Genomic DNA, 11334 nt, shown 5'->3' with positions numbered 1-11334 from the left:
GGAGACGGCACGCGACGGGGAGGCAGTCCGGCGACGAGGTCCGTTGAGGAGGAGGGCGGCGAGGCGGCGTTCCGGCCGACGGAATCCGGGGGCGACGGGGTCGGGCCTCTCCCCGATCCAGATGGGACCGAGAGGAGAGTGGGAAAGTGGGGGAAGGGGAGGCGCCCGGCGATGAAGAGGCGGGGCAGGGTCGAGGCGGCACCAGGCGGCGGCTTACGGCGTCGGCCCGATCCCGATTGGATCGGGAGGGGAGGGAGAAAGCGCGTGGGGGGGCGAGTGGGGAGGAACCGCTAGGGTTCGGTCGCCCCAGGGGGTGAGGTAGGCGTTGGCTGGGCCGGCCTGTTTGGCACCGAGGCCATCTGGGCCAGTGGGACGTGGGAGGGGGTTCCCTCTTTTTTTTGTTTTGTTAGTTTCTTTCTTTTATTTATTTTCCTTTTTTCTTTATTTTCTTTTGTGTTTTCTTTTAGTTTCCATTTATTTTTGTTTTAGTAAAATACTATAATGGCGCCTAATTTGCTGTTAACAAATATGCCACTGCCACATTAGCTTGCTACCCAAGCTAAATTAGTTTCGCAATTAATTAATATTTAAAAGTATATAAATAATAGTTTTCACTACTGTTTCAATTATCTTATAGTATTTAAATATCTTATAAAGGTATGGTTTCTCCATCATAATTACCTATGTAATATTTGGTTCACCCCGAACATTTTAGTTTTAAGATTTGAAAACTTTTATTGTTTGCTTAATTTTTAAAGTTTGAACTAGGTTTCGAACTGGCGCGAGTTTATAAACAGTAATCCGAGGTGACGTGGCATCATTAGCGGAGGTTCACTGTAGCTTAGCTATCCGGGCGTCACATCATACCTCTTTCATACCCAGTTTTTATTGCATTAGATCAAACCTCAAACATTGCATGATTAGGATCTAATTAAATATTGGGCATTGGGAAGTAGTTGATGAGGTAGGAACCTATTGCCCTGCATTCAAACCTTGGGAGTTACTTTTACGTTATGCTTATGTTGCCATGCTATGCTCATAGACGTGGTTTGGGTATGAGTGAAATCCATGACAGATGTGAGATTGTTATTTAGTGGTTCAACTTAAGGTGGCAACTTGAATACACATCTGGGTGGATTGCTAGGGGCACCCTGGGGATATACCAGTGGACTTGCCCGGACACCTGGGGATATACCAGTGTTGTCCTAGGAGATCCCGAGGATATACCGTGTGATCATCCTACGGTCCGCCACCCAGGCTCAAAGGGATCATGAGATTATTCATACTAGAAACTTCCGTGTGCAGCCACAAGCCATTATGGGCTCTGGCATAGTTGATTAAGTCATGCGAACTCTTACAGGGTAGACTAGCAGATGTAGGGGAAAGTAGGTGTACCGGTCTATCCAACGTAAGGTGCTAGCGCTTCTGAAAGGCTATGTCTCGGTCATCCGTTTCTCAAACACCATGTAGTGCGAGAAAACCAACGGAGGAGATCGAGTCTTGTGGGGAAAAGTGCGCAAACCTCTGTAGAGTGTATAAACTAATCATGATTAGCCGTGTCCCCGGTTATGGACGTCTTGAGTATCTAGTTCTTGGATTATCCTGTTGATCTCATCACATTACTTTAAATGAATATTGTTGGGTTTAATGATGTTACTTAATTGGGATTGAGAATGCTGTCAACCATTCTCAATGTTCAACAACCACCATGATAGTTAATTAAAATGTATTCCTTTGCAGTAGGGAAAAATTGGCTTTACGCAAAAACCTTATAACCATAGAGCTTTTCCACCAGCCATATATGCATATAGTGATAGCCATTGTTCATCATTTTCTCTATGGTGTGAATTTGCCAGTACATTCAATGTACTGACCCGTTTCGGGCTGCAACATCTCATGTTGCAGGATTATCTTACGACGAGTAAGTGATACGTTAGGGTTACGATTTCTACACTCAACTTTGCCGTTGGTGTTGATGGGAATCCACAACCTTGTTACTTCCGCTATTTTGGATTTGAGGTCATAGTATTTACGTTACTTTTACATGTGATTTACCTCTGTTATAAATCCTAGAGTAATGTGTGTGTCAGCATACCGATCCAGGGATGACACTTAAGCACAGAGACTTGATCCATTCGGGTCGGGTCGCTACAACCGTGGGCGATGACCTCAGGAAACACACATAGTTTCTAGGAATAAACCATGTTGGATCAATGAAGAATCACACATGACATTCTTTTTAAAACTGATTGCGTTACGCGACCTTGCGCAAACGTTTTCCTTGTAGCGACTGTGTGGGATGTATATACGAACGGAAACGTTTAGTAGGGACTGACTGTGTGGGATGTACTTGTGACCGGAAACAATTTCACCGTATAATTGTATTTTTTAGCACAACTATACGTATTTCCGTATTTGAGCGCTCGTCGATCGCACACGACCTCATTTTGCCGAGCGTGTGTGCCAGGAGGGCATATCCCCAACGGTTTCTGGGCTGTGTGGAAAGGAGCCCCCTATCGCCCACACTCACTTGGCGACGGTTCCGAATGCCGTCGCGGAAAGGTTCTAAAAACCGTTTGTTTAGGACCAACGCATACTAGTGTCTGGCACGTGTGCAAATCACTGCTTCCCTCATCGAAGGGACTTTCTATTTACTTTTTTGTTGTGTCATCACCTTCTAAAAACAAGCGCCAAAAACTGAGTGGAGCACATCGGTCATGATTTATGCATTATGTGTAGCTAATGCTGGGTGCATCTTGACTGGATCTTTTCTACCATGAATTACAATGTTTAGTCGCTGCTTGAACTTTGGAGGTGCTCTGCATTTATGTTTTGTGGTCTCAGAAAGGGCTAGCGAGATACCACTATTGTCATATTATATCATGGTTGTTTTGACAACGTGGTGCCATTTGAGATATCTTATTATTGCTCGCTAGCTGATTATGTCATTGATATGAATCACTATAATCTTTAAATGTTATTGTTGACATGGTTAGTTATAATGTTGGCTGAAAACCTGGGTGCTATTTAAGCTTACTTATGCAAACAAGAGCAAAAGAGTTCGTAAAAAATTTTTGTTTCTCACTTTCAGTTTATCAACTGAATTGCTTGAGGACAAGCAAAGGTTTAAGCTTGGGGGAGTTGATACGTCTCCAGCGTATCTACTTTTTCTCATGCTTTTCCTCTTGTTTTGGACTCTAATTTGCATGATTTGAATGAAACTAACCCCGGACTGACGCTGTTTTCAGCAGAACTACCATGGTGTTGTTTTTGTGCAGAAATAAAAGTTCTCGGAATGGAACGAAACTTTTTGAGGATTTTTATATCAATAATAAGAATTACTGGAGCCAAGACCTACCAGAGAGGGGCCCCTGGGTGGGCACAACCCACCAGGGCGCGCCCCCTCTCCTGGGGCACCCAGGTGGGTTGTACTCACCTGGTGGCCCCGCTGATGACCCCCCTAATACTATAAAATCACATATTTCCAAAAAAATCAGGGAGAAAGAAATATCATGGTCCACGAGACTGAGCCGCTGCCAGGCCCTATTCTTCCTCGGGAGGGTAGATCTGGAGTCCGTCTGGGGCTCCGAAGAGGGGGATCTTTGTTCTTCGTCATCACCAACCCTTCTCCATCGCCAATTCTATGATGCTCCCCACCGAGAGTGAGTAATTCCTTCATAGGCTCACTGGTCGGTGAGGAATTGGATGAGATTCATCATGTACTTGAGTTAGTTTTGTTAGGGCCTGGTCCCTAATATCCACTATGTTCTTGGATTGATGTTGGTATGACTTTGACATGCTTAATGCTTGTCACTTTGGGCCCGGGTGCCATGATTTCATATCTGAACCGTTTATGAATTTGTCATTATATCCATGTTCTAGATCCGATCTTGCAAGTTATAGTCACCTACTACGTGTTATGATCCGGCAACCCCGGAGTGACAACAACCGGGCCCACTCCCGGTGATGACCGTAGTTTGAGGAGTTCATGTATTCTCTATGTGTTAATGCTTTGTTCCGGTTCTCTATTAAAAGGAGGCCTTAATATCCCTTAGTTTCCAATATGGACCCCGCTGCCACAGAGGGTAGGACAAAAGATGTCATGCAAGTTCTTTTAATAAAGCACGTATGACTATTTACGAAATACATGCCTACATTATATCGATGAACTGGGGCTAGTGCCGTATCGCCCTAGGTTATAACTGTCTCATGATGAATATCATCCAACAAGTCACTGATCCAATGCCTACGAACTTTTCCATATTGTTTCTGCTAAGTTACTACTGCTATCATCACTGTTACACTTGCTACAGAATTACTGCTATCACTATTACTGTTACTATTGCTGCTTTCACTACTATCAAAACTATCAAACTGCTTTGCTACTGATCACTTTGCTGCAGATAATTAATCTCCATGTGTGGTTGAATTGACAAATCAGCTACTAATACCTTCAAATATTCTTTGGCTTCCCTTGTGTCAAATCTATAAATTTTGGTTGAATACTCTACCCTCGAAAACTGTTGCGATCCCCTATACTTGTGGGTTATCAGCGACCGATGTGCTCGGGCTTAAGGCAAACCTCATCTCGGTGGCGCCGATTGTCGGTGTCAAAACTGGTCGATCTCGGGTAGGCGGTCCCGAACTGTGCGTCTGAGGATCAAAGGTAACAAGAGGCAGGGGACATGATGTTTACCTAGGTTTGGGCCCTCTTGATGGAGGTAATACCCTACTTCCTGGTTGGTTTACTTTGATGAGTATAGTGGTTACAAGAGTTGATCTACCTCGAGATCATAATAGCTAAACCATAGATGTCTAGCCTTTATGAATTCTGATTGCCTCTACGGATTAAACCCTCTTGTTTATATAGACACCGGAGGGACCTGGGATTATACAGAGTCGGTTTACAGAGAAAGGAACCTTCACATCCGAACGCAAAACTTGCCATCCACGCAAAGGATAGTCCCATCCGGACACGAGAGAAGGCCTTCTATCTTGTATCTTCATGGCCCATCAGTCCGGCCCACACCGCATAGCTCGACCATCCGAGGACCCCTTAATCCAGGACTCCCTCAGTAGCCCCCGAACTTGCCTTCAATGACGATGTAGTATCCGGTTTTTATGTCTTCGGCTTTGTAAGGCGGGTTCTCCATTATAATTCAGACTGGCGATAATTCAGCTCCATATTAAATATCATGTCTTTTGCCGCCGCCGCTCCGGCTTCCACATGTCAGAAGAATGCGAACAGTTCAGGTATTTTTTACAAATAACCCCTTGTCCATGCATGGATGGAGTCTATTTAAGGGGATTGGATCTCAGATGCCATTCCACACCACGCAGAAATCCTTAGAACTCGCCATAGGAAATCATCCAAACATGGCCAATGCTCCTAGCTCCTCCTCGCGCCCCTACGGCCCTCAAAAAGGCAACTGAGAAAGTTGCTTTGTGTCACACGCACATTTGAATGAACTTCAGAAGCAGGGATATCTCCCTCCCGCGGATCTAGTCTCCGTTCGGGCTGGGTTACCTTCCCTTAATGGTGAACGCCTAGCAGAAAATTTCCCCAATCCTTCTAAAGAGGAGAGGGTGTGCTTCGTTTATTTCCTTTTGAGAGGCATAGGATTCCCTATCCACCATTTCCTCAGAGGTCTCCTGGAGTATTATGGCCTCCAACTGCACAATCTGACGCCAGGCTCCATCCTGCATATCGCGGGCTTCTTTGCTCTCTGCAAGTTGTTCCTGGGTTGCGAGGCCCATTTTGAATTATGGTGGAAATTATTCTGCCTCGTCCCCCGCTCCCAAACTAGTGTCTCCGAAGGTACTTGTTGGGTTGGTGTATTTCGAGATTAGGATTTGTCACTCGGATTGTCGGAGAGGTATCTCTGGGCCCTCTTGGTAATGCACATCACTATAAGCCTTGCAAGCATTGTGACTAATGAGTTAGTTGCGAGATGATGTATTACGAATGAGTAAAGAGACTTGCCGGTAACGAGATTGAACTAGGTATTGAGATACCGACGATCGAATCTCGGGCAAATAACATACCGATGACAAAGGGAACAGCATATGTTGTTGTGCGGTTTGACCGATAAAGATCTTCGTAGAATATGTAGGAGCCAATATGAGCATCCAGGTTCCGCTATTGGTTATTGACCGGAGATGTGTCTCGGTCATGTATACATAGTTCTCGAACCCGTAGGGTCCTCACGCTTAAAGTTAGATGACGATCGATATTATGAGTTTTGTGTTTTGATGTACCGAAGGTAGTTCGGAGTCCCGGATGTGATCACGGACATGAAGAGGACTCTCGAAATTGTCGAGATGTTAAGATTGATATATTGGAATGTTATATTCGGACACCGGATGAGTTCCAGGGGTTGTCGGATAAATACCGGAGAAACTGGGAGGTTATCGGAACCTCCCGGGGGGGTTATTGGGCCTCATGGGCCCAAGTGGTGGAAGATGAGAGGCAGCCAACTAGGGGCACGTGGCCCCCCATCCCAAACCGAATTGGACTACCCCCCCCCCTTTCCTTCTTCTTCTCCTCCCCTTCCTTCCCCTCTCCTACTTGGACTAGGAAAGAGGGGGGAATCCTACTTGGAGTAGGATTGCCCCCCTTGTGGGCATGCCTCCTCCCCTTGGCCGGCCCTCTCCTCCTCCCCCCTTTATATACGGAGGAGGGGCACCCCATATACACAACAATTGATCTCTTGATCTCTTAGCCATGTGCGGTGCCCCCTCCACCATATTCCACCTCAATAAAATTGTAGCGGTGCTTAGGCGAAGCCCTGTGTCGGTAGCATCATCATCACCGTCACCACGCCGTCGTGCTGACGGAACTCTCCCTCAAAGCTCGACTGGATCAGAGTTCAAGGGACGTCATCGAGCTGCATGTGTGCTGAACTCAGAGGTGCCGTACGTTCGGTACTTGGATCGGTCGGATCGTGAAGACGTACGACTACATCAACCGCGTTGTGCTAATGCTTCGGCTTTCGGTCTATGAGGGTACGTGGACAACACTCTCCCCTCTCGTTGCTATGCATCACCATGATCTTGCGTGTGCGTAAGATTTTTTTTGAAATTACTATGTTCCCCAACAGTGGCATCCGAGCCTGGTTTTATGCGTAGATGTTTATGCACGAGTAGAACACAAGTGAGTTGTGGGCGATACAAGTCATACTGCTTACCAGCATGTTACACTTTGGTTCGGAGGTATTGTTGGATGGAGCGGCCCGGACCGACATTACGCGTACGCTTACATGAGACTGGTTCTACCGACGTGCTTTGCACACAGGTGGCTAGCCGGTCTCAGTTTCTCCAACTTTAGTTGAACTGAGTTTGGCTACGCCCGGTCCTTGAGAAGGTTAAAACAGCACTAACATGACAAACTATTGTTGTGGTTTTGATGCGTAGGTAAGAACGGTTCTTGCTTAGCCGGTAGCAGCCATGTAAAACTTGCAACAACAAAGTAGAAGACGTCTAACTTGTTTTTGCAGGGCATGTTGTGATGTGATATGGTCAAGGCATGATGCTATATTTTATTGTATGAGATGATCATGTTTTGTAACCGAGTTATCGGCAACTGGCAGGAGCCATATGGTTGTCGCTTTATTGTATGCAATGCAATCGCCCTGTAATGCTTTACTTTATCACTAAGCGGTAGTGATAGTCGTAGAAGCATAAGTTGGCGAGATGACAACGATGCTACGATGGAGATCAAGGTGTCGCGCCGGTGACGATGGTGATCATGACGGTGCTTCGGAGATGGAGATCACAAGCACAAGATGATGATGGCCATATCATATCACTTATATTGATTGCATGTCATGTTTATCTTTTATGCATCTTATCTTGCTTTGATTGACGGTAGCATTATAAGATGATCGCTCACTAAATTTCAAGATAAAAGTGTTCTCCCTGAGTATGCACCGTTGCGAAAGTTCTTCGTGCTGAGACACCACGTGATGATCGGGTGTGATAGGCTCTATGTGCAAATACAATGGGTGCAAAACAGTTGCACACGTGGAATACTCATGTTAAACTTGACGAGCCTAGCATATGCAGATATGGCCTCGGAACACTGGGACCGAAAGGTCGAGCGTGAATCATATAGTAGATATGATCAACATAGTGATGTTCACCAATGAAACTACTCCATCTCACATGATGATCAGACATGGTTTAGTTGATTTGGATCACGTGATCACTTAGATGATTAGAGGGATGTCTATCTAAGTGGGAGTTCTTAAGTAATATGATTAATTGAACTTAAATTTATCATGAACTTAGTACCTGATAGTATTTTGCTTGTCTATGTTGATTGTAGATAGATGGCCCGTACTGTTGTTCCGTTGAATTTTAATGCATTCCTTGAGAAAGCAAAGTTGAAAGATGATGGTAGAAATTACACGGACTGGGTTCGTAACTTGAGGATTATCCTCATTGCTGCACAGAAGAATTACGTCCTGGAAGCACCGCTAGGTGCCAGACCTGCTGCAGGAGCAACACCAGATGTTATGAACGTCTGGTAGAGCAAAGCTGATGACTACTTGATAGTTCAGTGTGCCATGCTTTACGGCTTAGAACCGGGACTTCAATGACATTTTGAACGTCATGGAGCATATGAGATGTTCCAGGAGTTGAAGTTAATATTTCAAGCAAATGCCCGAATTGAGAGATATGAAGTCTCCAATAAGTTCTACAGCTGCAAGATGGAGTAGAATAGTTCTATCAGTGAACATGTACTCAGAATGTCTGGGTATAACAATCACTTGATTCAAGTGGGAGTTAATCTTCCAGATGATAGTGTCATTGACAGAATTCTTCAATCACTGCCACCAAGCTACAAAAGCTTCGTGATGAACTATAATATGCAAGGGATGGATAAGACAATTCCCGAGCTCTTCGCAATGCTAAAGGCTGCGGAGGTAGAAATCAAGAAGGAGCATCAAGTGTTGATGGTCAACAAGACCACCAGTTTCAAGAAAAAGGACAAAGGGAAGAAGAAGGGGAACTTAAAGAAGAACAGCAAACAAGTTGCTGCTAAATAGAAGATACCCAAGTCTGGACCTAAGCCTGAGACTGAGTGCTTCTACTGCAAGCAGACTAGTCACTCGAAGCGGAACTGCCCCAAGTATTTGGCGGATAAGAAGGATGGCAAGGTGAACAAAGGTATATGTGATATACATGTTATTGATGTGTACCTTACTAATGCTCACAGTAGCACCTAGGTATTTGATATTGGTTCTGTTGCTAATATTTGCAACTCGAAATAGGGACTACGGATTAAGCGAAGATTGGCTAAGGACGAGGTGACGATACGCGTGGGAAATGGTTCCAAAGTCGATGTGATCGGGGTCGGCATGCTACCTCTACATCTACCTTCGGGATTAGTTTTAGAGCTAAATAATTGTTATTTGGTGCCAACCTTAACCATGAATATTATATCTGGATCTTGTTTGATGCGAGGCGGTTATTCATTTAAATCAGAGAATAATGGTTGTTCTATTTATATGAGTAATATCTTTTATGGTCATGCACCCTTGAAGAGTGATCTATTTTTATTGAATCTCGATAGTAGTGATACACATATTCATACTATTGAAGCCAAAAGATGCAGAGTTGATAATGATAGTGCAACTTATTTGTGGCACTGCCGTTTGGGTCATATTGGTGTAAAGTGCCTGAAGAAACTCCATACTGATGGACTTTTGGATTCACTTGATTATGAATCACTTGGTACTTGCGAACCATGCCTCATGGGCAAGATGACTAAAACGTCGTTCTCCAGAACTATGGAGTGAGCAACTGATTTGCTGGAGATCATACATACTGATGTATGTGCTCCAATGAATGTTGAGGCTCGCGGCGGGTATCATTATTTTATCACCTTCACAGATGATTTAAGCAGATATGGGTATATCTACTTAATGAAACATAAGTCTGAAACATTTGAAAAGTTCAAATAATTTCAGAGTGAAGTGGAAAATCATCGTAATAAGAAAATAAAGTTTCTACGATCTGATCGTGGAGGAGAATATTTGAGTTACGAGTTTGGCCTACATTTGAAACAATGTGGAATAGTTTCGCAACTCACGCCACCCGGAACACCATAGCATAATGGTGTGTTCGAACGTCGTAATCGTACTTTACTAGATATGGTGCGATCTATGATGTCTCTTACTGATTTACCGCTATAGTTTTGGGGTTATGCTTTAGAGACGGTTGCATTCACGTTAAATAGGGCACCATCGAAATCCGTTGAGACGACGCCTTATAAACTGTGGTTTTGCAAGAAACCAAAGTTGTCATTTCTTAAAGTTTGGGGCTGCGATGCTAATGTGAAAAAGCTTCAACCTGATAAGCTCGAACCCAAATCGAAGAAATGTGTCTTCATAGCATACCCAAAGAAAACTGTTGGGTACACCTTCTATCACAGATCTGAAGGCAAGACTTTTGTTGCTAAATTTGGATCCTTTCCAGAGAAGGAGTTTCTCTCGAAAGAAGTGAGTGGGAGGAAAGTAGAACTTGATGAGGTAATTGTACCTGCTCCCTTATTGGAAAGTAGTTCATCATAGAAACCGGTTCATGTGACACCTACAGCAATTAGTGAGGAAGCTAATGATATTGATCATGAAACTTCAGATCAAGTTGCTACTGAACCTCGTAGGTCAACCAGAGTAAGGTCCGCGCCAGAGTGGTACGGTAATCCTGTTCTGGAAGTTATGTTACTAAACCATGACGAACCTACAAACTATGAAGAAGCGATGGTGAGCCCAGATTCCGCAAAATGGCTTGAGGCCATAAAATCTGAGATGGGATCCATGTATGAGAACAAAGTGTGGACTTTGGTTGACTTTCCCGATGATCGGCAAGCCATCGAGAATAAATGGATCTTCAAGAAGAAGACTAACGCTCACGGTAATGTTACTGTCTACAAAGCTCGACTTGTTGCAAAAGGTTTTTGACAAGTTCAAAGGATTGACTACGATGAGACTTTCTCACCCGTACCGATGCTTAAGTCTGTCCGAATCATGTTAGCAATTGCCGCATTTTATGATTATGAAATTTGGCAAATGGATGTCAAAATTGCATCCCTGAATGGATTTCTGGAAGAAGAGTTGTATATGATGCAACCGGAAGGTTTTGTCGATCCAAAGGAGCTAACAAAGTGTGCAAGCTCCAGCGATCCATTTATGGACTGGTGCAAGCCTCTCGAAGTTGGAATAAATGTTTTGATAGTGTGATCAAAGCATATGGATTTATACAGACTTTCGAAGAAGCCTGTATTTACAAGAAAGTGAGTGGGAGCTCTGTAGCATTTCTGATATTATA

This window comes from Triticum dicoccoides, chromosome 7A (assembly GCF_002162155.2).
Source record: "Triticum dicoccoides isolate Atlit2015 ecotype Zavitan chromosome 7A, WEW_v2.0, whole genome shotgun sequence".
NCBI lineage: Eukaryota > Viridiplantae > Streptophyta > Magnoliopsida > Poales > Poaceae > Triticum > Triticum dicoccoides.
This window is presented reverse-complemented; position numbering follows the sequence as displayed.